At 42.7% G+C, this 27,223-nt stretch overlaps 1 protein-coding gene and 1 long non-coding RNA gene across 11 annotated transcripts in view; one reads left to right on the top strand and one right to left on the bottom strand.

Moving 5' to 3' along the window:
* Positions 1–27,223, top strand: part of DOCK3 (dedicator of cytokinesis 3) — a 605,476-nt gene that overhangs the window by 309,928 nt on the left and 268,325 nt on the right. The gene's annotated exons all lie outside the window — the stretch shown is intronic.
* The window catches only part of LOC142047848 (uncharacterized), a 57,734-nt gene continuing 48,401 nt past the window's right edge, over positions 17,891–27,223 (bottom strand). The window contains exons 2-3 of the long non-coding RNA XR_012657116.1: positions 23,433–23,596; positions 17,891–17,968 (exon numbers count right to left, since the gene is read on the bottom strand). This is a non-coding gene — a long non-coding RNA (uncharacterized LOC142047848). The remainder of the gene's footprint in view (positions 17,969–23,432; positions 23,597–27,223) is intronic.

Here is a 27,223-nt window from a genome sequence, read left to right as displayed (position 1 = left end):
AGGAAAGTCCCCCATCCCCAATGCAGATAGTCCAAGCAAAATTCCCCTGCAACCTTCCCAGGCCAACAGTCCCCACTCAGCATTCAAAGAACACATTAAGAACATTCCCAGTTTGTCACACTTTTAAACTTCCAAGTCCCATGAATCTCATGAAGAGCTTGACAGAACATTTTACACATGCGCTGAAGAATTTATTTTTAAATTTTCAATTATTATGAAGATGAGTGTATTGATGAAAAGAAGATCTAAATAAGATATGGGAATACAACTTAATTGGAGTCAGATGTACCTCTGGAATATGTGTGTGTGGATTGTTTTGAGAGGACTGTTTGGTTATCTGCCCCACCATACATTTCTTACCACATTAAATTGACTATAGCTTCAAACTGTGTCTGACTTCTAAATATTGAAATACTGTTTATTATTGCCTTACACATTCCCAGCTTCCAGAAACGATGAGTCAGTATTATTGGATGGTGGGTAACATGAGGGATGTAAGTAAGAAATGGCCTTTTTAAATGTCTGAACATCTCTAGCCTACATGTTTTCAGCAGTAGCACCAATTTTGCTTTCCCTGATTTTTAGGTACAGGATTACAGTGAAGATTGGCAGTTAAGAACATTCTTGGTGACAAAATTGCTAGACTAGAAAATATCTGTGCAAATGACAGCATCGTGTTTGTAAAATATATATATATGTGTGTATATATATACACAAACACACACACATACATATGTATGTACACATGTATATTATACAAGAAAGACATAAAGTGTGCATTATTAAAATTGCAAAACCAAGTACTCAAAAGTTAGCAAATGCCAATATGAAGGTTGCTTGTGCAACCTTAGCTCAGCCACCTTCTGCTTATGGATATTAATAAACACTTTAATTACATGATCATATACTATATTTTCCATAGGAACATATTTCATTCAGTGCATAGAATAGACAGTGCTCACTTAACGAGCAGAATTCAACATTTTTCTCCTCATTGTTCAATGTGTTCCTATGCCTTATTGACTGCTTACTACTCAAACCCTGCTCTGAAAACAGAATTTTTAAATGCCTTATGGTCATTTCTATGGCATGCATCACTATAGTAGCTGAGTGTTTCACAAATATTAATAAATTTATTTTCATAACACCCCAGTGAGATGAGGGAATATTATTATCCTCATTTTGCAAATGGAGAACTGAAACACAGATTAAAAATGTCCACTAATTTTGGCTGCCCAATTTGAGACACCTAGAACCTGATTTTTTCAGATTACAACATTTTATACATATATATATATATATAGCACTTCATGTGTTTCTGACATTCCCCTGGTGTTCTCTGGACCGGTGATCTGCTAGATCACTCCAATCCTTGACTCTTGGAGCCAGTTTACCCTGCTCCGCTGTGAGAACCCCCACTCCCGGGCTGTTCACGCACAGCATGTAAGCTGCTCCCAGTTACGTGAGTGAGCACTTTTGGCCAGATTCTGCTTGGATTGTGCAACTGAATGACACTAGCCAATATCTCCAGACCCAGACACAACCCTAGGAACCTCTGTCTCGCAGTGTCCAGTTATGCCCACTGGATGCTGCAAGCTTGTATGAGTTCATCAATTTAACAAAGAAATTGATATGTACCAGGCTTGTTATCCCAAGGAGAGTCTCTGACATGCTTCAAACCAAATGCTGTGCTTCAGGTAGAACAAACAAACAAATTTATTAACTACAAAAAATAGATTTTAGGTGATTATAAGTCAAAGCACAACAAGTCAGATTTGGTCAAATGAAGTAAAAGCAAAACATATTCTAAGCTGGTCTTAACACTTTCAGTGCCCTTACAAACTTAGATGCTTCTCATCACAGGCTGTCTGGTTGCCCTTCAGCTAGGCTCTCTCCTTTGATAAGCACTTCAGTCGCTTGGTGGTGATGTCTGTAGATGGAAGTGGAAGAGAAAGAGCATGGCAAACATCTCTCCCTTTTATCAGGTACTTTCTTCCCTTTTGGCTTTGCCCCCCGCACTTAGAGTCAGATGAACATTACCACATCGTAGTCCCAAACTGACCAAGGGAAGCGGGGTGACTCACTTGAGAGTCCGACAGATCCTTTGTTGCTGCCTAAGCTAGTGTTCTTTATTCCTGTGAGGCTGGGCTGGGTTTGTCCCATACATGCCCTGATGAGGTGTGAACTGCCCCTCTGCTCCTAGAGAGTTTTGCCCGGGCTTGCTTTAAGCCATGAGGACACATTTTCAGCCTCATAACTATATACATGAAATTAAAGCATATAACATTACTATGACAACAATGTTCAGTGCATCATGAGCCTTCCAAAGGCACCCGACCTGACAAACTTTGCATTGGATACTACACAATCATTTTATAAGGATGAACCTGGGGGTACAGAGTGTTCCCCTGAGGCACAGAGTGTCACAGTGTTCAGAGCACATTTTTTCTTTGAGTGGTTGCAGACATGTATTCGACTCAGGGTGTGTGTGTGCCCAGCAAAACAAAGCCAGAAACTTTGTGTGGCAGTACACATCAGGGCCACAGGCGCCGACTTTCATTTTTCTGGGTGGGTGGCCTGCTCCACTGCAAGGCCCTCACTCTGCCCTTTCACCAAGCCTCCACCCTCTCTTCACCTCTTCCCGCTCCCACTCCCTCCCCTGACTGCACCCCCACCCTCAGTACGCCTCTTCCCACTCTGCCCTTTCTCCCCGCTGGCTCCTGCTCATTGCCAAACAGCTGATCAGCAGGTGGCTGGTGGATGTTGAGCACCCACTATTTTTTTCTGTGTGTGCTCAAGCTCGGAGCACCCACGGAGTCGACGCCTATGATCAGAGCAGTGCATGTGCCACGACAACTCCTCATGGCCACTTCCTCAGGCTATGTAAGGGTGGGGCTGCCCCAATCCTCCTCAGCTACTTCTCACTGCCCACAGCCCAAGTCTGAGCTTCCCATGTATTTTTTTTCTCACGGTTACTGCACCACAGCAAGATTTCTGTGTGCTTTGTAAATATTTAATTTTAGCTTAGTAGTACTGTTTAGTTAGATTTAGTAGTTTAATTGACTACAACACTGCATATAATTAGTAGTTGGATATTAAAGCTGGTGCAGTGCCTTCACCAGGTTTTAAGCATTATCCTTTGTGTGAGGAGGCTTTCCCAAGTAATGACCCCCACACACATACATTCAGTGCTTGTTGTGCCCAGGAGAGGAGCACACTAAAGAAAATTGCACAATTTGCCAGTCATTCAAAAGGAAAACACGTTGCCAGAGATCTGTGCCTGAAGCAGCATCAACATGGAGTAAGATATGAGGCCCACTTCAGCTCTGGGACCTTATACAGATTGCCCAGCCCCTCAAACTACATCAGAGCCAGTACAGGTCTTTTTTAGACTACCAGTGTCAGATTTTTTCTCTACGGAGAAGGGATTGTTCTCCTTCCTCTGGTCCACCGAGAAGAGAAACTAATCAGGGGTCAGAGAGACTCTTTCTCCACTTCTAAGAAGAGCGTGGGGCTTCACAAAGACTCTTCAAGTGCTCAGGATAGATCAGGGCCACCTACCCACCCCCCAGCACTGAGATGAGAACAGATTGGTACTGTACTGTCAATTCCTGGTATCCTCTGTGGGATGTCCATTGGTCCAGTACCAATTACATTGGTTTTGGCACTGATGATATTGAGCAGGGTCCTGCATGTATTGGCTGGGGGTTCTATTCTATTTAACATTTTATCAATGACCTGGGAGAAAACATAAAATCACTACTAATGAAGTTTGTTGATGACACAAAGATTGGGGGAGTAATAATTATTCTCTGTTAATTCTTTATTGAGTCCCACATCAGCTGTTCCATCATTTTTCCCAGGATCAGTGTCAAACTGACAGGCCTATAGTTATCTGTGTTGGCCTGTTTACCCTTTTTAAATATTAGCACCACATTAGCTCAGGCAGTAACATAAGACTCCTCAGTCTCTCCTGTGTGGGTTACTGCTTGATAGTATCCACAAATGGGATCCACATGGACAAGGAATCTGCTAGGTCCTAGGGCTAAGAGTCAGACAGGCAGTGGGGTCTTCTACCCACCAAGGCAGCCATGACTCTAGCAGGGGCAAAGTGGACCAGGAACCCCAGTGCAGATCAAGGAGAGGCTCCAAAATCAAGGAGTACCCTGACTACTGGAGTTGGGGCTAAGTCCCAGGGGAACCTTGGAGAACAAAGAGTGGAGGATTGTGGGGCCATCATTCACCCCTAACCTCCCAAGTTTTAAAGTGGGTCCTGAGAGCTAGGGGAAAGAGAAAGGATTACTAATCAGCCCTCCTCCTCAGGGGAATTGGGACCCAGTAGGGGAGGATTCTGAGACAGACCTCTAGGTAGCACTCCTGACCCTTAGGAAAGCAAGGTGAAAAAGGTTTCACCAAAGCCACAGCAGAGTTTCTATGCTCCAAGGCACATAAAGAAGGTTTAAAATATCTAAAAAGGCTAAAATGGAAAAGAAAAAGCACAAAAAATCTCGAAAATATGAGTCATATGACTCCTCATCTCCCTTCTCCACTGAAGAAAAGTGAGCTGTCTGGCTTTGAATCTGAGCAGGATGGGAGAAGAATGCAGAGGTACCAGCAAAGGGACAACAGATACCCCAAGGGGAAACAGTGGAATCAGGGTTCAGGGGGAAAGTCTAAAGGGACCTCTGCTTCCCCTAATCCACTTTGTAATACAGATTGCACAGGCATCTGCCTAGAACTGAAGCTAGGGACAAGATTTCTCATTTCCTAGAGAAATAATTTTCATCGACCACTGACCAGTGGGTCAGGAAAATTGTGAGCCAGGGTTACTCCCTAAAACTGGGGCTCCACCCTTTCGTTCTTCATCCAGTCACTCAGCTCCAATGACCCTGTAAAACTCAGTCTGATCCAGAATGAAATATCTCATCTTCTGGATATGGGAGTGATAGTGTCCCCTCAGAAGAAAGGTTCATGAAGTTCTTCACCATCTTCTCTATTGTACAAAAGCACCCAGGGGTATCAGAATCATTCTCAACTTCACAAGGCTCAACAATTGGATGAAGGAAAAATGATCTTTTGGATGGAGACCCTGGCCTCTACAATGTCATCCCTCTCCTGGTGGACTTCTTAACTTCAGTAAATCTAGCAGATGCATATCTCCATGTATCCATCATATCATGCCTTTCCTAGGCAGAGAAAGGAGAGAATCCCAAAAGTCCAGAATTGTGAGAGACACAGAGCTGCAGAAAACTAAATATCTTCTAATGGCTTAAACCCAAATTCTGTTTTCAGTAATATGCAGATGACCCATTTTCTTCAGTGGGTTATAGAGTTTATAACTAAGTGCAGAATTTGTTCGTTATTAGTAATCTGGTTTTTCTTCATATCGTATAAATCTTTCGCCTTTTACTTAGAACTTACATAGTGTTTTTCATTCATAGATCTCAAAGTGCTTTCTAAAGATGGGTAGGTGCTATTATCCATGTTGCACAGATGCAGATGGAGAAACTGATACACATAGGGGATAAGTGACTTAGGTTTACTTACCTAATCAGTGGCTAAATTAGGAATGGTACTGAGATCACCTGAATCTCAGTGTTGTGAACCATCCAATGAATCACACTGCTTCCTGTACAATTAGATATCTGAATTAAAGCTAACTTGCCCAGTTCAGGTGCCAGGAAATTTTAGGTCAAATTAATAATCTTAACCTGTTATCAGGACTGTACTTTGGTTTACTGTATAACTCTGACCAGGTTTTGAATTTTTTAAATAATGTACATTTCCATTTTAAATTTAGTATCTTACAAAAGCAATTAACTGGTAAAAGAAATTATTCATATTCAATCTTTTAGCTGTTGCTAATTTATGCCTATAATTGATGCAAAGGGAGTGTAAAGCTGTGCTAAACACGCAGCTGGAGATTCCCCAGGCACACACACATTCCTGGCTGGTGTAGAGCTAGAAAGCTAGCTTTCTACCACCTTTTCTCCATACTCATTGTCTGTGATGTGCCATGGCTGTTACACGTCAGCACATAGTAGAGTAGCTCTGAGGTAGTTCTTATTTATATTGGGAATCAAACCAGTCCCCAGCGCCCTTGGGGATCAGAGAAGTACAAAGATGGTTCTGACACATGTGATGATCTAGACCTGACTTTCTCACCAATTAGAATTTCAAATAGTAGTACATAAACATTTATGTATAGTTCCACAGAAAACAAACACGTTACTTGTTTAGTATATTTTGGTCACATATCTCAGGTACCAATACCCCAAACAAACACAACAAAAAAGATAATTGTAGTGTAGGGACATTTATGATGTGCTCATGCATATTAACAGTCATAGCCAGTTCCCTTCTCTTATTATGCTTGTGTTGCTTGTCTTTGTTATGGAGTTTTCTTATACTTCTGCCTCTCCATACAAGTATATTTTATATGGAAACATTACTCCATCAGATATTGATGACATCTCCATTTTTAAAAAAAGAGATACTATAGTTCAACTAGTGCAGAATGAATACAATTTCCTACTAGATTATTTTAAATATTGAATTAGTTTGTTTACTAGAAAGGAACAGCTTAATCTGCAAGAAGACATTATGTCATTAATACTGTACTGCATTCTTGTGATACTATTGTTTTGGTGCTCATATTAGAAAAACAGACCTTTGTAGTTACTTTCAACTCCACCCGACCCAAACCTTATAATAAGAACTGTTTATAGAGCCAGAACTAAATAAATGTGACAACTAATGTATGACACCTTTAAAACATATTGCTGGGAAATTAGATGTTTCTGGCTTAGACTGCTTTAAAGGTTATACAAAATAGGAAGAGAAGAGGTCAGTATCATGAGGCTGGGGAAGATTTATAAATAGCTCATGACAGAGCAGCAGTACCTAAACAGGGTATCAGTGAACAGTCTGGTTTTAGAAACAGAAAAGAAAATGAACAATCTGACTGTCAGAATGAAATGTGAAGACTACCTTGTTGCCTCAGAAAGTTACAGAAGGAATTTCCACTTCAGTTCTTTCATTCCCATGGTGCGGATGATTTAAGTACCACAGCAAAACACGGTGTAGCTTTCAAGGATATCAGTAGCATTTACAAATGTATGGTAAGGGTTACTGATGTATGAATTTTCTAAGAGGAATTCCTGCATAAATGTGTAACCTAATTGACAAAATGAGTTAACCACACAATTTATCTGTAAACAAATAAATGGCTTTCTCTTTCCCTTTGCTGCCACTATTGCTTTACTACGGGCTTGTCTATACTACAAAATTAGGTTGACTTATGTTAGGTCGACGTACAGCCACTGCAGTAATTAAATCAGCTGTTGGTGTGCGTCCTCACCAGAAGCGCTTGCACTGACTGAAGTGGGGTATTGTGAGGTACTGAAAGGGCCACACACTCCAGCTGACAGCCACACAGCTCACAGCTGGAGCCTCACATCCCCACCCCAGAGTTGACAACCGCAGCTGTGAGCCAGGCGCAGCTCAATTTCACAGCAGGGAGCCTACCAGCAGTGAATTTGGCATTCTTGTCAGTTTCCTGGATGCTGCTATTTCACATTTCTTCTCCGGCTCCTGCTGTCAACCCATGCCGGTTTCACAGCTGGAAACCCCTCTTCTCCCCCCACCCTTCCCCAGTTCTGGAGCTGACAGCCAGGAGCTGGAGACCAAATGTGAAATAACGGTAGCCATGAAACTGACAAAAATATCAATTTCATGGCTGATAGGCTTCCTGCTGTGAAATTTGATGTCAGCCGTAGGTTGCTCCCACTGTGAACCCCGGGGTGGGGGATGCGGTGGCTCCTGCTGGGAGCCCTGGTACTGCCTCCTGGAGAAAGTTTGGGGGAGAAAGAGGAGAAGCCAAGCCTGGCCACCTCCCGGTGAGGGATTGGGTAGGAGAGGAGAGCCCAAGCTGGGCAGCGGACAGGCTCAAGCTTTCCTTCCTCCACCCCCTAATCTGTCACCAGGAGGCAGCAGTGAGGCTCTGGGGTGTCAGTCCTAATCATGGGGGTCCATCTGTGAGCCCTCGTGCAGGGGTGACAGCCAACAAGCAATGTCAATAACAGTGTCTACACAGACAGTGCATCGCCCTAACTACATCGACTTAAGTGCTATGTGTCTTGCAGAGGCAATGTTATTAGGTTGATGTAGTGGATGACTTACATTGGCGGGAGCACCATTCCAGGGTAAACACTTGTATAGTTAGGTCAGTGTAATCTGCCTTACGTCGACCTAACTCTGTAGTGTAGACTAGGCTTACCTCTTTCATCCTTAGTCCTGATCTACACCTAAAACTTAGGTCAACCCAGCTACATCGCTCAGGGGCATAGACACAAGTCAGCCAAAGAAAGAAATCTTCTGACCTAAATACCGCTTCTTGAGGGGGTAGATTAACTACAGCAAGGGGAAAACACCTTCCATTGCTCTAGAAAGTGTCTGCACCACGGTGCTATGGTGGCACAGCTATAGCACCATCGCTATGACACTGCAGCATCTATATCTTAGACAAGCCCTTGGTTTTGGAAGACCTAGCAGTCTGCTGCTTTCACAGTTGATACTGATGCCTCTAATTGGCTGAGTGCCACATGCTGTTGTATATAGAAAGCTGGTCAGCAGAAGGTTGATTTTCAGATCATTTAGCGTATTTTTCAACATTTTCTTCAGTCAAATCAAATGCAGTTGCTTCTGATGTAAATCTGTTCATTGAACCAATAATGCTGCTTTACTGATGCCAGGACCATTGACATTGTGTGTAGTGATCATATTATAATGCTGTGGTTTTTTTCCACTTTCAGTTATCATAATTGAGAAGAGAGGTAGTTTCTTGGTAGAACAAATGCAAAGCCTATCTAGATAGGCCTCAGTGAGAAAATGTGTCAATATCAGACAATAACAGTCAAGACTTTAAAAATATAAATAAACTAGAGATTAATCAGTGGATTTTAATTATTGAAGCACTAGTTTTAATCTGAAATGCCATCATCCCTAAAATATCAGTAGTCAATGTTTAGAAGTCCTCTCCACAATCAAGTTTACAGCATTTCACATTAGGAAAAGCCTGCAGGATTGTGTCAAATTCTTTTGTCACCATTTCTGTGTTGAGGGCCTCTGACAAGGATGGTAGAAATGAGGGATCACATTTTGTCACTGACTTCTCTCCTTTGGAAGTCAGAAATCTTTTCCAGTTAATGGGGACAAATCAGTTTCCAGTGCCTTTTATCAATGCTAATATGAACCTTTCCTGATTTCAAATAACAAAAAAAAACACTAACTAGAACACCAAATGTTGGTGTTTGGCAGATTTACAAGAATCCAAGGAGAATCTGTAATTGGTACTTAGTTATATTGCTTCTGCAGTCTTTAATACATTTTCAAGCATTTTTCATTGTTTTTGCTTGAATCTGGGATGACAGGTAGTTATTTTAACTAATTTGTGTTTCTATGGAAACCCAGTATTTGCAGTGACAGTATTACTGTATGCTCTGTAATCCTTCCCTGTGGCTTCTAGCCAAGGTGGTAACTTAATAATTCATGAGCACTAAGCCTGAATTTGTTGGAAAGCAAACTGTGTTGCTTGGAGCTGTTTTTCTTAACCAAACTCATTTCCCTCGCAAATTTGGGATTCTTTTCTCCAAGATGTCTTTTTAAAGTACACTCCATAAACCAAAGCAAAGCACTTTTATAGACTTGTTTTTGAAACAGGGGTTACTGCAGGTCATTTTAGCAAAGCAGCTGATGAAAAAAAGATAATGTAAACACTTGCGTGAAAATGAAGATTTTAACAGCAGTCTGTGAATCATATTTCCCTTTAATGGCCATCATAATTTAATCAAACAATTTTTGAACTAGGAGAACAGCGGAGGTGATGCTTCTGGCTGTGAATGTGTGGAGGAAGGTGAGTCTCCTGTTCCTTGAGTGACTTCTGTTGGCTTATTAGAGACAATACTAAGTACTAAAGATTGTTCAGAATAGTGTGGTGCCATAAAGTCTAGATTGAGGGGTTGAGTAGGTTTGTAAATGGAATGTGAGCTCTTCATAAAGGCACCGTGTCATCCTGAACACACCCTTTGCCCTACATGACTCATTCTCTCTCACACACATGTTGTGCTGGCTGAGGATTGGATGACTTGATCATGTTCCCTTCATCCTGTGGAGAGGAGGAAGATTGTAATATTGAGTCATGTCAGACAGCAGTTCAGAGATACTGAATAGACTTTTCTAGAAGAGATTTCAGAGTGGTAGCCGTGTTAGTCTGTATCAGCAAAAACAAAGAGGAGCACTTTTGGCACCTTAAAGACTAACAAATAAATATGTTAGTCTCTAAGGTGCCAAAAGTATTCCTCATTGTTTTTTCTAGAAGAGATGGCCTAAAATGCAAATCTAACTAGGTAAATACTAACAATAGAAAATGCACTATTATATTTACTGTAGGGAACAGTTGTAAACTGACTCCTGAGAAATGTACTAATATATCTTTTCCAAATCTAATTTTTGAGCTACTGAAGGTTTTGTCTTTTAAAGTGGGCAGATAACATATACTCGTGCTTCAGCATATTTGACAAAAGGGAAAATGAAAATAAACTGTTTCCCTGATTCTGCAATGAGATGTCTGGAGATGGCCTTCTGCAGAGCCCCAGTAATTTTTTAATGAACATCAACACTGAAGCCTTTTGCTATAGTAGATATTTGTGCTTTCATTAGAACGTGTTCCCTTACTGCTCATCATCTCCTTCTTTTGTATCATTTAGGCAGCGTCAATCCTGTATTAATGACATCAGGAAACGACTGAGGTGTCACCAGAAGTAGTTTATGATTTTACTGTGGAGTTAGGTAGTCTTTTTTAAACACAAATATTTTTGTTAGTTGGCAAATGTGATAAGAAAAAAGTAGTAAAAGCATCTGAATAATAAATGGGTGTAAGATTTAGTACAAGATCATCACTAACTCTACATAGGTGTGCAAGAGAGTAAGGAGGAGTAAAGATGGAGCCTTAGCTTTGCCCCTCCAACTTCATAATGTCCCAATTACTTGTGTCAATGCACTTGGAAACCATACACTGTGCTAGTTCAGTGTATTTCCTCCCCAAAGCCAGGGAAAAACTGAGTCACAATCAGCTTCCCAGACTTTTACCTTGGACAGCATAACTACATGCTGCCCTTGCTTAGGGCAAACTGTAAAGTGATAATCTAGTCCCTATTTTGTTACATCTGAAAGTTTTCTCTAAACTAAATGTCCTCCTTTAACTAGGCCGCTACTTGCTTATACATGTTCAGATTAGCAAGAGAGTAACTGTTGGTGCACCCCATAGGGACATATATTGACACCAGTGAATTCCTAATAAGACTCCAGAAGCTTGAAGAGCTGACTCTCAATGAGATACTTGATCCCGATTCCAGAAGAAAGGCAGTTATGAATAAGAATCAAGATTACAGCAAGATAGATGAAAAAAGGGTTGTGGCAATAACACAGACCTGCTTAACAGTGTAGATGGTGAATGGGTCCCTCTCCAACCCATTACAGAGGATGGTGGCAATCATCTCATCATGAAATATCCTGAGAACAAGAATGAACTTCAGTGGACAACTGAACCTAGACAGCACCTTCCATAATGCTTCACGACAGATGGAATCAAGGGCCTTAAGTCAATAAAGGCCATAAACAATAGCTGGTGGTATTCTCTACACGTCTCTTGAATCTGTTGTGCAACAAAAATCATGTCAGTGTGCCTCAAGATAGTTTGAACCCACACTGGGATTCCTGAAGGATGTCGTCAGCAAGAGGGAGGAGACAGTTCAAAAGGATGTGAGCAAGGATCTTCCTGGCAATGGAGAGGAGGGATTTCTAGGGTTAGGATTCCTATGGGTAGGGCTCCCTGCCCTAGAGTTAGGGTTCCAATGGGTAGGGTTTGCCAGCCTAGGATTAAAGGTTCCTATGGGTAGGGTACTTGGAGGTAGGGTGAGGGTTTCTGTGGGTAGGGTGCTTGAGCTAGGGTTTGGTTCTTATGAGGGGTGGATACTTGGAGATAGGTTTAGGGATCCTGTGGGTTGGGCTTCCCATCCCTAGAGTTAGGGTTTTTTTGGCTTGGATACTTGGAGCAAGGGTTAGGGTTTATATGAGTAAGGTACTTAAAGCTAGGGTGAGGATTCCTGTAGGTAGAGAGATTTGGAGCTACGGTGAAGGTTCCTATGAGTAGGGTACTTTGAAATATGATGTGACTAGCCTGCTGGAGCCTCACTGCCTGCCACACCCTGTCCCAGAAAAGGGTAGGGTGCTCAGAGCTAGAGTTAGGGTTCCTATGGGTCGGGTGCTTGGAACTAGATTTAGGAGGCTGAGGGAACTGGAGTTATTTAGTCTGCAGAAGAGAAGAGTGAGGGGGGATTTGATAGCAGCCTTCAACTACCTGAAGGGGGGTTCCAAAGACGATGGAGCTCTGCTGTTCTCAGTGGTGGCAGATGACAGAACAAGAAGCAATTGCTTCATGTTGCAGTTGGGGAGGTCTAGGTTGGATATTAGGAAACACTATTTCACTAGGAGGGTGGTGGAGCACCGGAATGGGTTACCTAGGGAGGTGGTGAAATCTCCATCTTTAGAGGTTTTTAAGACCAGGCTTGACCAAGCTTTGGCTGGGATGATTTAGTTGGTGTTGGTCCTGCTTTGAGCAGGGGATTGGACTAAATGACCTCCTGAGGTCTCTCCTAAACCTAATATTCTATGATTCGTATGGGTTAGGGCTCCCCACCCTACTGTTACAGCTCCTATAGGTAGATCTGTCCCCCCTTTGAGTTAGGGTTCCTGTGGGTAGGGTACTTAGAGCTAAAATAGGGGGGTTTTCTCTGAGGAGTATCCCTGTGGATGCTCCACTTTAGGTGCCTTGGCGCCCTGTGATTGTAATTGGAGATTTGTAGCAGCAGTGCCCTGGTTGGCCGCGCACACGTGGCAGCCATCTCACACTGCTCTGAGTGGCCACGTAGCATGCACAGCCAACCATCACTCACTTCCTTCTATGCTGCCTTTGGCTTGAGTTGGAGCAACAGCTGCGCTCTTCTATCCCGTAAATTGCTTATATTCACAGATTTATTTATCCTTTTTGTCAGTTTTCTTCTGTTTTCCCATCCTTATTTACCCATTAAAAAAATATTTCATTTGTCCCCCTCCCGCTCCCAGTGGGTCTCCGCCAAAGTGACAACTACAACCGTTTTCTATAGATCTGGATCTCCTCAGACATGCCTGGTTCCCCCAGCTTTAAAAGTTGCCTGACCTGCGAGTTATCAATTTCTGTATCAGATGGTCATGCTCAGTGCAACTGCTGTCTCGGGGAAACCCATATACCATAGAAATGTCCACACTGCAAGAAATTATCTGCCAGGATCCTGAAAGCCAGAGACCGTCAACTAAAATTATTAATGATGGAGAAATCCCTCAGGCCAGCCTCCAACCCAGAGTCCAGGACTTCCTCCTGGCCAATGGTCTCCAGCAGCAGCCTCAGACAAGGGTTCCACACAAACCGTGTCTAAGGATCCAGCACCTAAGAAGGCCGCCAAATATCAGTTGCAGTCATCACCACAGAGAGATTCCTCTAAGAAGAAGTGGGCTCCTGGTGAGAAATCTGCCCCGCTACCAACAGCACCGAGAATCTTGAACCGAGAGGCAGTGGAAACATCCAGTACTGAGACATCCCAAGGAGCCAAGGTACCGATGTGGCCAGGCTCTCACTCAGGTGCACAAGCCAAAGCTAAGCTCCCTAGCTCGGCACCAACAGTGCCGAAGAACGCCTCGGCACCGGCTAGTGTTATGGTGCCACCTGCTGCATAAACACAGCCTCACAAGACCATGGCACCATCAGAGCATACTATGCTGCCATCCATGGCACTGAGGTTCCTAGTACCACAGCCCATTACCAGGCAGGCAGACCTGGCAATCTCCTCTATGCCCGGAACACCCCCCTTCAGCACCGACGGTACCCCAGTCAGATCAGGACTGAGCCAAATAAGCACTCCTGGTGGATCTTCACCTCCATTATCTAGTGATGAAAATGATTCAGATCTTTATACCCCTCATAATTTCTCACCAAAACCAGGACTCTCTCACCAACAACCACCTATACAAGGGCAAAGCTAGCAGGCACAATCATGGATGCCAACACCCATTGTTATGCCACCCAACTGGCCATACTGGGACCCATGGGCAATCTACACAGCCCAAAATCTTAACCCCCCCAATCCACCAGCGTAAAGGGCCACACAGTCCCGTTCACCCACGAACCCACCACCATCGGAAGTCCAGAAGGAAGAGGGAGAGGAGCCAGAAGAGGGTTCTGAAGGCAACACACTGTTGGCAACCATATTTCGTCCTCGTCCCCAGACGAAACAATTGTGTCACCAGCTCCCATCACAGGAGATGATTTCAAGTCCTTCCAGGATTATTCAAAAGAGTTGCAGAATCCTTGAACATCTCTTTAGCAGAGCTGCCAGAGACCAGCACAAACTTACTGACATCTTGCAGGCATTCCCATCAGCAAAGATAGCTCTGCCTATCAACACTGCTGTAATGGATCCTGCAGAGATAATATGACAGACCTGGCCACTGTCCCACCCTCCTGTAAATGTTTGGACAGAAAATATTATCATAGAATCATAGAATATCAGAGTTGGAGGTGACCTCAGGAGGTCATCTAGTCCAACCCCCTCCTCAAAGCAGGACTAATCCCCAACTAAATCATTATGTATCAGCAAAAGGGACTGAGTTCTTATTTACTCACCCAGCTCCACATTCACTGGTCATAGAGGCAATAAACCAAAGGGGAAAACAGCACCAGTCAAAAACCACCCCTTATGACAAAGACTGGAAAAGGCTTGACCTCTTTGGATGAAAAGCCTATTCCTTGGCCTCACTGCAGTTTCGCATAGCAAACTGCTCTGTTGGTGAAATCCACTTACAACTTGTTTAATAAAATGACATATTTTATTGAACAAATGCCAGAGGAGTCAAAGGAGCAATACAAAGATAACATGGCGGAGGGCTCCTTAATTACCAAAACAGCATCATGGCCCAGCTCTCTGGATTTCCTAGGGAAGTACAAGGCACAGTTGAGGACATGCCCTTTGAGGAACAAAAACTATCTGCAGAGAGCACAGATGCATCTGTACATACCTTAAAGGACTTGAGAACCACCTTGAAGACTTAGGTATTTAGTTCCCCCCAAACAAGAAAAAAACAGGGCCGTACTCCCAACCCCAAAGACAATACGACCAACGCCACAAGCAAAAACAAGCGAGGCATGGGCAGAACCAGGATCAACCTGCCACGTCTCAACCTTAAACATCACATCAATCGTTTTGAAGTATTGGTCGAGGGCTCAAGACCTCTAACTTCTCCCATGCCGGATTATCAGATGACCTTCAGTCTCTTTGGAGACTGCCTGCTACCACACTACTCAGTCTGGAACAGCTTCACTAAAGACAAATGGATGCTGGAAATCCTCCAGAAAGGTTACTCTATCCCATTTATTTCTACTGCCCCTACTCACCAACATTCCCCGTCCCCCTACAATAATCCCTCTCACAAAACCCTGTTGCAAAAGGAAATAAATCATCTCTTGTAACTAGGAGCGGTGGAAACACAGGGAAAGAGGGTTTTATTCATGTTATTTTCTCACGCAGAAAAAGAACGGGGGCTTAAGACCCGTTCCGGATTACACAAACCCAACAAGTTTGTAAGGATGAAGTGCTTCAAAATGATAACCCTGGCAACCATAATTTCAGTATTAGAGAAAGGAGATTGGTTCTTGTCCCTGTGACCTATGGGACACTTACTTTCACGTCACCATCCATCCAGCACACAGATGATTTCTGCCCTTCACACTAGGCCATCAACATTACCAATACAAAGTACTACCCTTCAGCTTGTCAGCAGCCCAAAGGGTATTCTCCAAAGTCCTAGCCGTCACCACAGCTCACCTCCACAGACTAAGGGTAATGATCTTCCCATACTTGGACGACTGCCTCATAAGAGCACCAACTCAATAGACGGCAGTATAAGCTTCACAGACCACTATAAGCCTCTTCATCGACCTAGGGTTTCAAATAAACGTCCAAAAGTCCATCCTGGTCCCTATCCAACAACTAGTGTTTATAGGGGCCTATCCTGACTGCCTCGCAGCACAAGCAAGATTACTCCAACAGTGATTCCTCAACCTAACTAGGCTGATAACAACGATCACAGACAGCCTCCAGACATCTGCCAGAGCCTGCCTACAACTTCTTGGGCATATGGATATTACAATTTATGTAGTCAGACATGCCCTACTGCATCTGAGATGCCAACAGGCCTGGCTCCACATCTGCTATATACACAAGCATTCCCCCACAAACAGCTCACTATGTCCTGCAGAGTGAAGGACTCCCTCAAGTGGTGGATGCAACCACAAAACATCTGCTCAGGGGTCCCATTTCAACAAAAATCTCACACTATAGCAATCACCACAGATACCTCCCTCATGGGATGGGGAGCCCATCTGAACAACACCACCATCCAGGGATGCTGGTCCCCAGCGGAAACCAACCTATATATAAAAATTCTGGAGCTCTGAGCAGTCAGAAAAGCATGTGAACATTTCCTTCTGCTTATCTGCAACAATACCATCGAAGTCCTCACGGACAACACAGCCTGAATGTTTTATATAAACCAACAGGGTGGAGCTCGTTCATACCCTCTCTGCATCAAGGCACTACACCTGTGGCAATGGTTTATATCAAACAAGATAGACATTTCTGCAGCTTACCATCCAGGACTTCAGAATACCAGGGCAGACCATCTGAGCAGACGCTTCTCACAAACCCACGTGTGGGAGATGGACTACCTGACCCTCGTGACCATATTCAACCAGTGGGAGTTCCCTACTATAGATTTATTTGCAACAGCTCACAATTCAAAGAATACCCTCAATATTGTGTCCGAGCAGGGCTTGGGCACCACTCACTGGGTGATGGTCTCCTCACAAAATGGGAAGCACCACTAATATACGCATTCCCCCCAATTCCTCTACTGAGACGGGTGTTACACGAAGTCAGACAGGACAAGGCCAGGGTCATACTCATCACACCCACATGGCCCAGACAGATGTGGTTCCCAAACCTAACACAGATGGCAGTGAAACCTCCTCGAACCCTTCCACAACTATCTCACCTCCTTACACAGGATGCCGGCCACGTCATTTGCCCCAACCTAGTAATTCTCTGCCTCAAAGCCTGGTTACTCCATGGCTAACTGGGCTGGATCAAGATTACTCTGAGGTGGTTAAAGACATTCTCTTGAATAGTTGCAAACCAAGCACACACAAAACATATGCTCATAAGTGAGTATGTTTCTGCACTTGGTGCAAGGCTCACCTTATGTCTCCTCATTCTGCCCCTCTATCCAGAGTCCTGGACTATATACTAGGCCTTAAAAAGATGGGCCTCTCCAGTAGTTCCATAAAGGTACGCTTAGCAGAAATCACGTCACAACATGATAAGGTAGATGGAACCATGATCTTTGCTCATCCAACAACTAAATGATTCTTAAAGGGCATGACCAACATCTACCCTCACCTAAATCACCCTACTTCTATATGAGACCTTAAGCTCGTACTATGCACCCCCATGGGCAAACCATTTGAACCTCTTGCAACTTGCTCATTGCTACATCTGTCAGTGAAGGTCTCCTTCCTTATTGCAATCACTTCACCAAGAAGAGTAGGGGAGCTAAGGGCCCTAATGGCACACCCACTGTATACCACATTCTATAAAGAAAAGCGATCCTAAGAACCCACCCTAAATGTATACCTAAAGTAACCTCTTCATTTCATTTAAACCAGCCCATTTACTTACCTGTGTTTTTTCCGAAACCCCATGCTGATGCCAGGGAGGCATCCCTTCACACTCTCGACATCCATAGAGCTTTGGCCTTCTACCTAGAAAGAACAAAGACATTTAGAAAATCATGTCTCTTTCTCTTGGTCTCAGAGTGATCGAAGGGTGAGGCCATCTCTAAACAAAGACTGTCTAAGTGGATTTCTAGCTATATCCACCTGTGCTATCATCAGAGCAGCATTCTGGCTCCACCTGGGATTCATACGCACTCCACCAGAGCGCTATCCACATCAGTAGCCTTCCTCAACTATGTACCCATCATAGACATTTGCAGGGCAGCTATCTGGGCCTTGGCCCACACGTTTACCAAACACTATGCCCCAGAACAACATTCCTCTGCTGACACTCAGTTTATAGTCTCAGTGCTATCTACCGTCAACAGAGATATTCCAAAGCCCTTCCTTCCATCAAGGGGTACTGCTCCATAGTCACCTAAAGTGGAGCACCCATAGGGACACTCCTGAAAGAAGAAGAGAAGGTTACTCACCTGTAACTGAGGTTCGTCAAGATGGTTGTCCCTGTGGGTGCTCCACTACTCTCCCTCCTCCCCTCTACTTCAGAGTTTCACGCTGATTCTCTGGGATAGAAAAGGAACTGAGAGATGGTTGGCTGTGCATGCTAAGTGGCCACTGGGAACGGTGCAAGACAGCTGGTGCACATGCACGGACAACCGGGGCACTGCTACTACAAATCTCTGATTACAAGCACAGGGCGCCAAGACACCTAAAGTGGAGCACCCACAGGGACAACCATCTCGAAGAACCTCAGTTACTGTACAAGGTCAGTAACCTTCTCTTCCTGTAGCCAGGGCTCCCCACCCTAAAGTAAGGAGTTTCTATGGGTAAAGCTCTGCTCCCTAGGATTAGTGTTCCTATGAGTAGGGTACTTGTAGCTAGGGTTAGGGTTTCAGTGGATAAGGAACTTAGAGTTAGGGTTCGGGTTCCTTTGGGTGGGTACTTGGAGCTAGGGTTAGAGTTCCTAGGGTGGGTTAGGGCTCTCCTTCCTAGAGTTAGGTTTCCTATGGGTAGGATAATTGGAGATAAGTTTAGGGTTCCTATGACTAGGGTAATTGTGTTACCTGGGGTTTTCAGACCCCTCAAGAGTGGTGACTAAACTATTTTACTCCAGGCGGTGTCCGGAATAAATCAATAGAAACACAGCAATTATGTCTGATCAAGGATTAAATGCAAGTAAGCATGCTCTTATCTAACAATGCAGTTTATTAGATTTAAGCACACACTAACATAAACAATAGGTTTAGAACATCCCAGATATTTACCTAACATCTGGAATGGTATTGACTAATTAACAGCAGGTTTGCAGTGGTCAATTGCTCACCCGCTGAGGAGAGAGAAGGTGTTAGAAGAAACGTCTTTCAAGATGGCTTCAGAGGATTGTTCCAAAGTACACTCTGTTAGCTAATCTTTTATAACTAACTTCTACAAAACACATAGGTCATAATGACCCCGACTGGATCATCACTTCTCTAACTTTCAATAAACTTTTAATATCCGTGGCGTCTAGATTCATGGTTTTCCAACCACCAAGATTTTCAGTCTCAGTTGTTTCCTTGTCTGTCCCCTCCTCTCATTCTGATTAGCAGAAACTGTAGCTAGTTTTCACTTTCCTTTTGAAAGCCTGTCTTCAAATTAACCCTTAACGATGGGGTATTCTGTTTCATTACTTCAAGGTGGCTGAATGCTCATAATATGGTTGTAATTAGCTTGATCACATTCTGGGATATGTACACCCCTCAAATCCAGGGCAACACTTGAACCTAGGGTTAGGGTTCCTATGGGTTAGGTTCCTGCCCTGTGGTTAGGTTTTCTGTGCGTAGAGTACTTGGAGTTAGAGTTGGGGTTTCTATGCATAGGGGTTCCTGAAACTAGGGTTAGGATTCCTGTGGATAGGAGACATAGGACTTAGGGTAAGGGTTCCTATGGGTAGGGCCTATCTCTGATTGTCAGATTCATAGATGCCCTGGTGTCTCCACACTGAAAGTATGTTCCTGCTTGTGGCTCTCTCTCCTGGACAGGCAGCTGTGTCAGCTTCTCCTTTCACAGTGACTTAACAAATCTCACCCACAGACTTGGGAGGATTCACTGGAAGTACCCCACGGGCACAGAAAGGCTCCCAGCTCCCTTCCCTTCTGCTCCTCACCTGCGTCCCTGCCAGAGCCAATCTGTGGAACACTTAATTCCCTAGCCTTCTCCCTCTGTGCACCGGCCTCCTCCAGAGGGCTAGACATACTGCAGGGAGTGAACAGCATAGTGCAGATTGGATAGCTCCAGTTGGAGACGCCCTGCTGCTGCCCGTGCTTCCAAAGGCAATACCCCTCAACTCCCTCACTAGGGCCAGGTGCACTTGCTACACGCACCTCATATTCAGAGGGAGTCATCCAGACTGACAATTAGATACGCTGTTCCATGAAACACCCACTTCTCATCTCTCGCTCTCAGATCTTCAGGTAAAGACCATATTCCTGTCTAAACGTGGTTGGGGAATAGTTCGGGTGGCCCCTCTCCTCACGCCACAGCCTATACTACTGAGCTGTGTGGTCCCTTTCAAACTGCCTAGCTCCATAGGCTACTTCTAAGTGAAAAGAGGACTAGCTCTGCCACTAGATATTGCAATGCAAGTGAAGATGTGAGGCTTTTGACTTTTACATTAAAATCAACAATGGTGCCCCTCAATCTCATATATTTTATTCAACGCAAAAAAACCCCAAACCTATGTTAATGGAGTTTTATGGTTGAGAATTTAAATGGATGAAAGGCAGGAATTTCAAAGCTGTTATAATTTTCCCAGCAGCCATAATTTGGCCAGCATAAAATGTAAGGGCATGTCTTGGAAGAACTATGTACACAAGAGGACAATTTATGATTGATATGCTAGCTGTAATTTTGAATGTGAGTGTCAGTTTTTTGAAGGTAGAGGCATTTTCCTATAATTTTATATGTGCTGACAGCATCTTATTCAGTAACATTTTGAAGCATTTTGGCTTCATTAGTCCATTCTGCTAAATGTTATTTAAATTTAAAGAAAAATGTAATTTTACTATTTCTCTGCTATATTGTGTTCCTTTCCTAAGATAGGGTCATAATATATGCCTGTATCTGTAATAATGTATTGATTTATCAGTTCTTCATTCTGAATAAAATTAAGAATATTAATATTAATCAAAATCTCCAGTGTCCAAGCCTGGAATCTCAAGCAGAGTAAAATTGGATGGGATTTATCAGTTTTTTACACTGATTTCTTTATTTAAAACTCCTAAAATACACAGCTTCTCCGAGTGTTTATTACCTTCTCCCAGAAACGCTCTCTCTAATTTTAGACTTCTTGGTTTTATGAACATTATCCTTGATTTTCTAGGTCAGAAACTTTAGAGGTGTAGGTGAAGTCTAGGAATTAGTTTCTGTCAGATTACAAAATTAGTTTATTGACTTTGGCTCCATTTTCCAAGACCCATGCAGGAAAAAAACTCTGAAGATTTTTTCAAGTTTTGCACTTTCATTTATATATTCCTTCAAACTCCTCCATCACCACCATGCTAATTTTTATACACACTAATCCAAGTTGCACCTCTTTATGCTGTGGTTATGCTGATGGATGAGAGAACTCGTCTCCATGTAGCAATCCCTTCTTTTTGATAGCGTGAGTCACAGAAAAGAACAGCACCACTTCTTACTGTGATTTATTAATTATAGATGTCATGTAAGACCAGTGTCATGGCCAAAAGAAATCAGCAGAAAGAGTTAGCAAAATTATATGGTAAATGCTGTAAGAATTCTACAGAAACTTTTAGACCTCCGATTCTGAGCCTCCCTTTTATTTGAATTTATTTCTTTTGGAGTATAAGTATGATGCTGTCCTAAGGACACCCAGAACTGTAAGCCACTATGTTACCCCTCTGCCTCAGCCAGGGAGAACTTTGCTGAGGCTTAAACTGTGTACCATCTCCCTGCCATGCCAGGCTGTCTGCCTCAACAGCAAATTCCTTGAGACACTGTCAGTCTTAATCTTTCCTTGCAGGTAATAATCAGTGAACCCCAGTTCCTGAGTTCCCTGGAGACGTGCCTCTGAAGTTTATTAATAAAGAACAGAGATTTAAGTGATACTAAGCAAGAGAAAAAAAGACAAATATAGTTACAAACAAAATGAAACAAAACAAGCTTTCTAGTGCCTAAAACTTTAGCAAGTTACATTTTTGCATAAATGTACATTAGGTTACCAGCATCTCCAGTCACTGGCATGAATGTTACCTTTCTTTTTCATTTTTTAGTTACGGTATTCTTCTTGTTTATAAATCAATTATTGTCTTTTCATTGACCTGTCAGTTACAAGGTTTTGATAGTATTATTAAATAAATTTCTGGAACCTGACAATAAATTCTGAAAACAAAAAATACAGGTAATAGTGGTTATAATAGGCTCCCACTCATATTCTCTACAGTTAGGGAATCTTTGTTTTATATATTATAATTCTGTTACTATTTACTCCAAAACCCATTGATGGCTGAGGCAGTTGTTGGCCATAGCACCTCGTCAATTAAAAGGAAATTAAGACTGGAAAGTCAAACACTCAAAAGTTAGGAAATGCTGGGAAGTAAGATTGCCCATACAATCTTAATTTGGCTCCCTTGTGTGTATGCATTATGATAGTGTTTAATTATATGATCACATACTATTTTTCCACAGACTCCTGCATCACTCTGTTCAGAGGCTGGACAGTGTTCCCTGAATGGGTTCCTAACTTTTGAATGTGTGGCTTTGCCATCTTATTTTTCTGTTAACATAGTTTATTTACTATAATTTCGTACACATGCATGATAATTTTTCACCCCTATGGATTTGAGTAAGACTGAATCTTCCTTCTCCACCATGTTGTCTGGACAGTAGCATGGGGAGCATTGAGAGCACAGGGGAGACAGTCTCCTTGCTGTCAATTCTGGTGCCTGAGCATGCAGCAGTCAGGGAGAGCAAGTGCAGCCCTTGAATCTCCAGCTATTTGGAGCATGATCAGTAGTTATGTGGTAGTACATGCACAGTCCAATTGGCACATAGGAGCTGTGAGATGATGGAGTAATCCCCTGCCAAATTTAAAGTCTCTGCTCCAAAGCATGGAGGCACTAGAGCATCTCAACAAAACAGCCGGAATAATTTTTTTAATATGGGCAAAACAATGTATTTTCTCAAATATTGCTCTCGGAAACAACTGAGCTTTGAAACTTCTCAAAAAATTCAGCCTGAGGCAGACAAATAACATGGAAAATTTCAGCCTGAACGATCTGTTTGGCAAAGTTGTAAGCAAATGAAAAAAATCTTATAACAGAAAAAGTTGGGAAACCTTGAATATAGATGTTGTTACCTGCACTCCCTGTGATAAGTAGGCATCGATGAGAACATTGGTTTAACAGCTCAGGGCATGGAGCACAAGCATCTTAAGCCAATCAAATACAGAAAGCACAGCATTAAGAATGGTCATCTTTATTGGAATTATTACCTTTTGAGAAGTTATAGCAGTATAGAGATGGCACACAGATCTATTGATCCATGAACACATATGGCCAAATCACTACCACCAAGATGTCCCAGTGCTTGGATAAACTCTGTCTTTGGAAGAAGAACAGCTGATTGAAGCTGAATCCAGGTAAGATAGAGATTATTCTGGTGGGCAGAGGAAAGCACTTTGAAGAGTTTGCTGCTGCAGTGCAGTCTTCTTTGGTTGAAGGTACATACCCACAATTGGTCAATTCATTTTGTATTTTTGGCATGCTCCTGGATTCCTCACTGATAGTAAGCTCTCCCATAGTGAAAGCATTATTTGCTGATACTGCTATCTCCAGTTGGCTAGGAGACTGCCCCATCCTAGCAAATGGTGACAGGCCTCGGTTGTTCATGGCTTTGCCACCTCTCAGATGGACTATGGTAATACAACATACCAGGGCGTGAGACATTCTGCACTTGGGAAACTCTAACTAGTACAGAATACTACAGCATGGCTTCTCAGAATATTGGCTATGGCAAACACATCAGGCCTGTCCTTTTCTCCCTACACTGGCTTCCCATAGAATATCAAGTTCAAGATCTCGGTCCTTATCTTCAAGATACTCAGTGGCCTGTGCCTAGAGTGTCTAAAAGATAAACTAAAGCCCTGGGATGAAGACTATGTCAACAACTTTGCTCCTCTGGCACAATGAAACTTTCTACAATAAAAGTAAAGCTCATCTGTGCAGATAACAGAACTTTCTTTGGAGCTGACCGAGAACTGTGGAGTGAACTCCCACAGGAACCAGGGACTGTTACAAACCTCACCACTAAGAGCAAGGTGCATTTCTTTGACCTTGCCTTCTCTAACATAAACATATAGCTTTATGTGTGTGTGTTTGTGTTTAAAATAATCCAAAACAAAACATTCAACTAGACACCCAGTTCTCCCTTGGGAAGAGGATGAGAGAACATAGCCATGTGAAACACTGCTGAAAGGCACTCAGGACTAGATCCACAAAGGTACTTAGGCATCTAGTTGCCCCATTCAGTGCCTAAGGACAAGTCTACACTAGAATCCCTTCAGCGGCTCAGCTGTACTGATGTAGTTGTGCCGCTGTAGCGCTGCTAGTGCAGACCCTAGTGCCGAAGGGAGAGAGCCTCTCTCACTGACATAGCACTGTCCACACTGGTGCTTAGGTCAGTTTAACTTGCATCACTCAGGGGGAGGCTTTTCCACACCCCTGAACAACTTCGGTTATATGGAAGTAAGCACTAGAGTGTACAAGCTCTAAGTCTAAAATTTAGATCCTCAAAACCTCCACGCAGTTGCTGCCTAACCCTGTGGACACCTAAATACCGTTGTGCCTTTTTTTCTGCTGTTAAATTCCCCATGATACCTAAAAATATGCTATTGAGCATGCACACAAACACCAAAGTCCCGATGCATGGGCACCCAGCTCATGCCTAAGTTCCAGTGTGATCCTGAAACTTGGCATTCTAACCCAGATCCTGAAAGGTATTTAGGCACCTAGCTCTTATTGATTTCACATAGAGTCAAGTACCTATATACCTTGATAGATCTGGTCCTTTCTACCTATCTTGCTTATGGGGCCTGGTCCAGTAGGTGTTCTCAGAGGCTTCCTAAAACCATGTTTATTGGATCAGGCTCTGCATAGATGGTGGTGGTGGTCCCTGCATCCCCTTTATAACCATGTAACCTTTATTCCAATTGTTAGAGAACTCACCTAGAATGTGAGATACCCAGGTTCAATTTCCTCCTCTGGAAAGAAATTGGAGCAGGAATTTGAACCTAAATCTCCCATCTCATCGGAGAGTGCCCTAATAGCTGAGTGATAGGATATTCTAAGGTGGATCTCCCTCAATCTCTCCTGTTGAAACTGTTCCACTTTGTATAAATAATTAAATTTATATAGGGGAGTGCTCTAACCGTTTGGATAAAGGTTATATGGAGGCACCAAGACCACTTCCTGTTTGTCTTGTTTGTGAGAAATGGCTTAGGTGCCTTAATTCTAGGGAGGTTTCATGGCTGTGAATCCGAAGTAGAGATAGGCACCTCACTGCAACCTGGACTTAGGCACCTAACTCCCTTTGAGGGACAGGGCTTAGGCCCCACCCCTCTCCTCAGCATTTTCTATTGACTAACTTAGGCAGCTCTCCACTCAGCTTGGAGGCTTTTGGAAATTCCTTTCTTAGGTGTCTAACACTCATTGTGCATTGTATAAGAAGCCTGGGTGCCTAACTCAAAAGCTGTGGATTCCATTAGGTGACAGGGTACCTAAGTCCCCTTTGTGGATCTAGCCCTCAGATCCTATGAGCACTGTATAAGAACCTATGTAGAACAAGAATTACAAAGAACTAAGTTTTCTCTTTTATGTCTTTGTTTTAGAAAGTGGGAGGGAATTTAGAGGTCATGTTCTTACAAAACATATGGGCAAGAAGGGAAAGCTGTTGGATTAACTAAATAGATTGCATCAAGTTCACGTGTCAGAAGCCTTCCATTTAGATCTTGTTGATCCCAAATAAACACACTTTAGTATTTAATCACAATTTCTATCTTCTTAGTAATTAATGGTTTGGTGTTCACTTCCACTGAGATAAGAATCAGTTTAATGGACAGGGTGAAGATGAGCATCTTCCCTGTATCGGTTTTAACTCTCATGTCTGGTAAAAGACAAGGATAGTGAATTGATAGGCAGTTTCCTTCTCACATTGTCTGCAGATGCTGTATCATTCTTTCTCTCTCTCTCTTGCTCTTTTTTTTTCTTTTCTTTTTTTTTGGTTTTTCTTTTAAAATTGTTTAAAGTAGAAAGTAAATCAAAGCTAGCACAGCCAAACTGGCCATTAAAGGTGGAAAATTAATCTTTATTTCTTCTCCTCAGTTTTTTTCAAATATTTTTAAATTATATTTTTCCTTCATACTACTTTAGCACTCACAGAGCTGTCAGGCTATAAATTCCAAGTTTATTATGAGTTGAATTGGATGAGAATGGTTGAATAAATTTTTAAGAATATTTCAATGTTAGCAGAAGGGATTATTCATTTGTTTCTCATATCACATGGCAAATTCCAACAGAATGTGTACGCTTGAAAAATAAAAACCACATGAAAATTTCAGGCCAGTTGTCTAGACAGTTAAGGGTTAATTCCTCTTTTACCTGTAAAGGGTTAAGAAGTTCACATAGCCTAGCTGACACCTGACCAGAGGAACCAATGGGGGGACAAGATGTTTTCAAAGAGAGAGGAGGGAAATCAGTCTTTTGTCTGATCAGAAAAGTTTGTGCTGGAGTGAAGGATCCAGGACTCAGCCATCTAACATTTCCTAAAAGTAGTAAGTGTTTAGAGAAGGAATGTATTAGACTATGTTTATTTTCTTTTGTGACTTCATTTTATATAAGAGGGAGAATCAAATTGGGTTTCTTTTGTGTAACTTTAAGGTTTTACCCAGAGGGACATTCTCTGTGTTTTGAATCTGTCCTTTGTGAGAGTAGCTTGCATGCTAATCTCACAGAGGTATTCCTTTCACCCTTATTCTTTAGTTAGAAGTCTTCTTCTAAGAACCTGATTGATTTTTCCTTGTTTTAAGATCCAAGGGTTTTTTGGATCTGGGCTCACCAGGAATTGGTGGGAGGTGAATCAGTCTCAATCCTGCCAGGAAAAGAGAGATAAAGACTGGGAAAATATTTGCGGGGAAGACAGAGTTTCCAAATGCCTCTCCCATAAATGTTTGTTTAAACTATTTGATGGTGGCAGCTACTAGATCTAAGCTGGTAATAAGCTTAGGTG

The sequence above is a fragment of the Chelonoidis abingdonii genome, chromosome 16 (assembly GCF_003597395.2).
Source record: "Chelonoidis abingdonii isolate Lonesome George chromosome 16, CheloAbing_2.0, whole genome shotgun sequence".
Lineage (NCBI taxonomy): Eukaryota > Metazoa > Chordata > Testudines > Testudinidae > Chelonoidis > Chelonoidis abingdonii.
Note: the sequence above shows the minus strand (reverse complement) of the source record. Positions and strands in the feature narration are given on the sequence as shown.